At 44.5% G+C, this 6,510-nt stretch overlaps 1 pseudogene; it reads right to left on the reverse strand.

Annotated features, from left to right (window-relative positions):
• Nucleotides 1-1,757: 1,757 nt before the first annotated feature.
• LOC136119335 (2-iminobutanoate/2-iminopropanoate deaminase pseudogene) lies at nucleotides 1,758-2,170 on the reverse strand (annotated as a pseudogene).
• Between the last annotated feature and the right edge of the window lie 4,340 nt (nucleotides 2,171-6,510).

A 6,510-nucleotide genomic window follows, 5' to 3' on the forward strand; every position in this document is an offset into this window, starting at 1 on the left:
AAGAAATCTACTTTCTGAAGAGAAGAAAACCTTTCATTTTGATTGCCTTGGCCAATGTAAAAATGAAGAAATGAATGTGACATTTTAAATCTCATAGACAGGTTTAGTGTAAACTGTTAAAAAGTGGAAGAGGTATACAGATCTTAGCTGATTTTCCCCTGGAACCTGTTTTCTTGAAGGTTTAGGTATCTCACAAATCTCCTGCATTTGTGTAATGGTTTTACCCTTTTTCAAAGGGCTTTTACATTTCTGATTCTTGCTGATCCCCATAACGACTCTGCACAGTGTTTGAGGATTAAGTGTGAGCTACAGAGAGGTTGTGTGGTTTATTTGAGGTGTCACAGTCTGTGACAGCCCCACTACAAGTGATACTTATTCTACAGTCATTAATGCCTCCCTAAAATTATACAAAGGGAATCCACACATCCATTCCAAGAACTGTAGAGCCATCCATTGTCTTGTGTTCCTGTGAGATTTCCTGCCGGGAAGGGAACACAAAGGCTGCCATCTTGGTGGTATGGGTTCATTCTGACCAGTTGGTACCCAGGCCATGATAAACACTTTAATATCATCTGTGATTACTTGTGTAAAGGAAAAGACCCTGGATGGGGGTCAGGAAAGTTGAGTTCTCGTCCTGGTTTTTATTATTGAGAATACTGCAGCCATCGTGGCTAACACTTACTGAATGTTTACTTCAAATAACGCCAAGTGTGCCACATGGAGAATCAATTCTCACAGCCACCCTCTGTAGTAGATAAGCTCAGCTTGTACTTTACTGATAAGAAAACCTAGATCTAGAGAAATGAAACAAGTTGCCCAAGGATATGAAGCTTCCTGAGAAGCCAGGACTTGAACTTGGCAGTCAAATGCCAGAACTTGTGTTTCTGACCATTATGAGAACCTGCCATTCACTGGTTGGCCGATTTAGGGCAATCTCTTAGTTTCTCTGAGTTCAGTTTCCTTGATTACTTAGTAAAAAGGTTTCACTAAGTCCCTTCAAATTCCATATACATTATGGAAATTAGAGAAGAAATACTGCTGAAGTGTGATTTCTCCTTTGTTAATCAGTGTGTAAAAGTTGCTCTGAACCCAACAGATAAAACTGAAGGGCTTCACACCCCCACCTGTTTCCTCCATTGTAAACTTCGTGTATCATATTTTTTTATTTTATACTTTAGGTATGTTCCCAGTATGTTACAGACAGAATTTTATTTTATTTCATTTTATTTTTATTACTTTTTAAAATCTGCATGCTATTTTATTTCCATTAGAAAAATATTATCTATATAAAATCTGGTCCAGTTTCTTCTTTTACCTCTACCATTCAAACTTAAATGCTTTAACTTTACTCAAGTAAAAGCAGAGTCATGTATCTGACATGAGAACTAAATAGTTCACATCATTAAATTAATAGAGTTTAATTGAATTAGGTGTGTTCTTTCTTATTTCTCAGGAATAGTAACTCATCTTTCCTATATGCTATTTCCCTTTACTTTTATTTTTCTGAGTAACTATGTAATGTGTGTCTCTTTTCCCACATCCAGTAATATGAGTTTTACAGAAGTGTAATTTATAACATCACTAACTAGATTCATCATTAATCTTCAACTCATGTTCAATTCCCCTTATTATATGGTATTTCCATAATAACATCAGATATTTCAGTCAACCTTACACTTTCCAACAAATACTGTAAAGATTAAGACGTTAATTTAAAAACATTATTAAAATTCCAGACTGAATAACACTGGGCCCACTTAGAGCGATGCTGTCACAAGAGGTCCTCGGACAGCTACTGCTTCAATCTCAACACGGCCTCCTTTGGTAAAAGCAGCTACCTGGTAAGCAGCTCTTGCAGGAAAACTACTCTGGAATATTGCCTGTAGATGTCATTGACAGTATTGAAGTCGTTTATGTCAGCCAGCAAAACAGTCGTTTTTACCGCATTCGTGAGGTCACTGCCTGCTGCTTTCAGAATTTCACCCATGTTTGTAAGAGCTTGTTTAGCCTCTTCTGCCACCCCTCCTGACACAAGCTGTCCACTTGCAGGATCCATGCCTAGCTGTCCTGAAATGTAAATGGTCCTGTCGACTATCACAGCCTGACTGTAGGGACCAGTGGCCGCTGGGGCTTTCGCGGTGCTGATCACCTTTCTGATCAAAGACAACATGGCTAATCCTTTTCCCTTGCCGCCCCCACCTGTACGTACTCGTGTCTCACGGGTCTCTACAGACAGAATTTTAAAATGAAAATGCTATGTTAATTTTACTGGATGATTAATCTTTTAAAAAATTCTATTGTGAATCTTTTTGTGTTTGTTGTTCTTAAATTTTATTATTTTTAAACCACTTTATTGAGGTATGAGTCACATATAAAAAGCTATACATACTTAACGTGCACAACTTGATGAGTTTGGAGATAAGTATACACTCATGAAACCATCATCATAATCAATGTCATAAACCTATCCATCACCTCTGGAAGTTTTCTCCTGCCCTCTTATTTATCATTATTTTTAGTACTGTTATTAGTGATATGAACACTTAACATAAGAGCTATCCTCCTAGCAAGTCTTTAAGCATACAATACAGTATTGTTAACTATATTGTGAATCATTTGTAAAATAAAGAATCATCCCTTTAAAATTGCTTTTGTAAAACTCAGATTTTCATTGTGAAGTGCTTAATTAGAAGTGCTCCTATAATTCAACAGGTCTTTACACAGCCTTGTACTTTAGTTCCACTATCCTAAACACAGCTCCAAAGAGGTAGTTCAATCTGATTAACATCAGTAATTCCTTCTTTCTTCCTAAACAGATTCTTCATTGTCCTCATTCTATGGAGGGGAGGCTTCTGGTCTCCCTGATGGTTTTCATTAACACATCAGCCATTATTTTACTTCAGTGACATATTTTGTGGTGATAGCCCATCAATAGATTAAGGAAACATTGAAATCTAACACAGTCTGGTAAATAATCAGGACAAGATTAATGGTTATATTTAATGAAAGCCACCTGTTTGTTACAGCAGCTCACTTGCTTTCTTCATTTCATTTCAGATTCCAATAAATTGTAAATGCCTTGAAGCACACTCGACCCAGGCGGAGTAAACATAGGTCTCTGGGAGTCATCGCCACCTCTTTGGAAACACACCCAATAACCACATGGTCTACAGTTGGAAGAGGGAAAGCATAGTCAACTGACAGGCTGTTTTGTTGACTTGACCAACAGGCCTGTCCTTTTGTGTCCCCCTGGCTTTCATGAACGGACATGTGTTTTCTTGGTGTGCAGCCATCATCACAGAATGATAGAGCTCAGACAGCTAAATTCCTGGTCTTACAGGTCATATTTTACCCTCCTCCCCAAAGCATGGTAAGTCAACCACCATAAAAATTACCTAATTTAAAAAAAAAAAATTACCTAATTGTCTAAAGTGAAATAGACAGTTCCAGCTTTGGTGGCTTTTTAACTGAATGACTGGAGTAAAATACAAGTTGAAGGGAGCAAAAAAACTTGCAGTCTATCTTTTGAGGACACTCATTAGTGAGTGTGTACGCTCAAAAAGTCTAGAAGGACACAGTAAAAAACATGAACAATGACTATCTCTGGAAGTAAGATTAAGTGATTTCCTTTTTAAAATTGTTTACTATTTGTTTTTTCAAAATGTTCTTTACAACTTTTTATTACCATCTCAATAATAAAAGAAAAATAACTTTTTGTTTTATCATTAACTGAAATTATGTCATTCCCTAATATTTTGGTGGCAAATTTACAGTTAGGACAGTGAATAAGAGATTAAAACTCATATCATTTTTATTCCCCTACAAGATTTCTCTGAGGAATCCATTTTCTATACAGTTATGCTAGTGATAAAATCTCATTCAGCTAAACTCTCCATCGTGGAGTGGCAAGAACACAAGAAATTCTAGTTTTAAAATAGACCCTTCTGGGATTTCCCTGGTGGTGCAGAGGTTAAGAATCCGCCTGCCAATGCCGGGGACACGGGTTCGAGCCCTGGGCCGTGAAGATCCCACATGCCGCGGAGCAACTAAGCCCCTGTGTGCCACAACTACTGAGCCTGCGCTCTAGAGCCCATGAGCCACAACTACTGAAGCCCGTGCGCCTGCAGCCCGTGCTCCGCAACAAGAGAAGCCACCGCAATGAGAAGCCCGCGCTCGGCAACAAAGAGTAGACCCTGCTCGCCGCAACTAGAGAAAGCCCGCACACAGCAACGAAGACCCAACGCAGCCATAAATAAATAAATAAATAAATTTATTTTTAAAAAATAGACCCTTCTTACACAGAAAACTATTTGTCTGGAAGTCATCACTTATCAAGGAACCTTAGCTAATCAGAGTATAGCCAAGTACCCTGACAATCCAAAAAGGCCTCTGAACAGTCCAAAAAAAGAGACGATAAAACATCTTGCTCAGGGCTTCCCCTGGTGGCGCAGTGGTTGAGAGTCCGCCTGCTGATGCCGGAGACGTGGGTTCGTGCCCCAGTCGGGGAAGATCCCACATGCCGCGGAGCGGCTGGGCCCGTGAGCCATGGGCCTGCGCGTCCGGAGCCTGTGCTGCGCAACGGCAGAGGCCACAACAGTGAGAGGCCCGCGTACCGCAAAAAAAAAAAAAAAAAAGAACCACCCTGGCCAAGACAAGGGGTCTTAGCCCAGGCTAGAACTCCTGCACGAGTCCAGGCAACCAATTTGGTAACAGTCGGAGGGGGCAGACTCACAATATATTCAAGTCCCATACTCCCAGGTGGGCGACCTACACACTGGAGAATAATAACGTTGCAGAGGTTCTCCCAAAGGAGTGAGAGTTCTCAATCACATGCCGGGCTTCCAAGCCTGGGGGTCCTGCACCAGGAGCAATGAGACCCCAGAGCATCTGGCCTTGAAGGCCAGAGGGGCTTCCTTTTGGGCCGACTCAGAGGGCTGTGGGAAATAGAGGCTCCACTCTTAAAGGGCGCATATAAAATCTCACACGTTCTGGGACCCAGGAGAGAAGCAGTAATTTGACAGGAGCCTGGGTCAGACCTACCTGCTGGTCTTGGAGTCTCCCGGCGAGGCAGAAGGCAACAGCAGCTGACGCTGGGGACACAGACACTGGCGGCGGCCTTCTCGGACCCCAGTGCTGGCAAGCCTGCCGTTGTGGAATCCTCCCCTCTAGCTTATTAGCTCAGGCCCAACAGCCTGCTGGTGCCAGTGCCTGGACGCCTCAGGCCAAGCAGCACCTCAGGATAGGACACGGGCCCACTCCTCAGCCGTCAGGCTGCTTTAAGACGCCCAGAGCACAGAGCCCTGCCCACCAGAGGGCCCAGGACCAGCTCCGCCCGCCAGCGTTCAGGACCAGTCCCAGAATCCCCTGCGCTCGGCCCCTCCCTACGGAGCCTGCTCTAGCCTCCCACCGACCTCCCCCGCCCGAGGGGAGACGACAGAGGTGGTAAATCCACAGCCTGCGGACCCAGCCTGCACACCAGCAGGGTCAGACCGTGACTCACCACCAGCAGGCCACACAAGCTTCGGGACAGCCTGGACTTCGTACGCGACTGGGTCAGGAACCGGCTGCTCCCCGCAGCCACCCCGAAATCTGACACCAGCTCCAGGAGCCCTGGGCCCTGCAGCCAGACTCCACGACCCGGCTCTGCCCTCCAGTAAGCCGGCACTAACCCCAGGACCTGGCTCCACCCAAAAGCCCAGACCCGCCGGTGAGGCCGCACTAGCCCTGAGGCCTCCTGGGGTCCGCTGTCAGCCGCTTCATGCCCGGGGCCTGCCGAGCAGCGGCCGGCAGCCTCCTCTCAAGGCCGGGCCCGGGGCCAACCAAGCCTACCAGACCGCCCTCATGGTCAGCCCGCCGCAAAGAAGGACCCGTGCAGCCCTCTTAGGGGGACCCCTAGAGCATATGAGTCAGGTGACAAGAGGGGAGTGCGCTGTGGGGAAACATGGGACGTCTGCTACCAAAGGCCACTTCTCCAAGGTCGGGAAATGTACCTAACCTACCACATACATAAAAATACAGAGTTGGCGGTTCCCTGGCAGTCCAGTGGTTGGGACACCATGCTTTCACTGCTGAGGGCCCTGATTGGATCCCTGGTCGGGGAACTAAGATCCTGCAAGCTCCGCAGTGCGGCCGAAAAAAAAAAAAAAAAAAGTGAAAAAAATATATATAAACAGCAATTTAGGCAAAATGAGGCAACAGAGGAACACCTTGCAGATGAAGGAACAAGATAAAACCCAGCAAGAAGAACTAAGTGAAGTGGAGATAGGCAATCTACCTGAGAAAGAGTTCAGGTAGTGATCATAAAGGTGATCAAAGAACTCCGGAGAAGAATGGATGCAAAGAGTGAGAGACTAAAAGTTTTTAACAAAGAGTGAGAAAATATAAAGGACAACTAAACAGAGATGAGGAATACAATAACTGCAATGAAAAATGCACCAGATGGGGCTTCCCTGGTGGCGCAGTGGTTGAGAGTCCACCTGCCTATGTATGCAGGGGACACGGCTTCGTGAC

The sequence above is a fragment of the Phocoena phocoena genome, chromosome 2, assembly GCF_963924675.1.
Source record: "Phocoena phocoena chromosome 2, mPhoPho1.1, whole genome shotgun sequence".
NCBI lineage: Eukaryota > Metazoa > Chordata > Mammalia > Artiodactyla > Phocoenidae > Phocoena > Phocoena phocoena.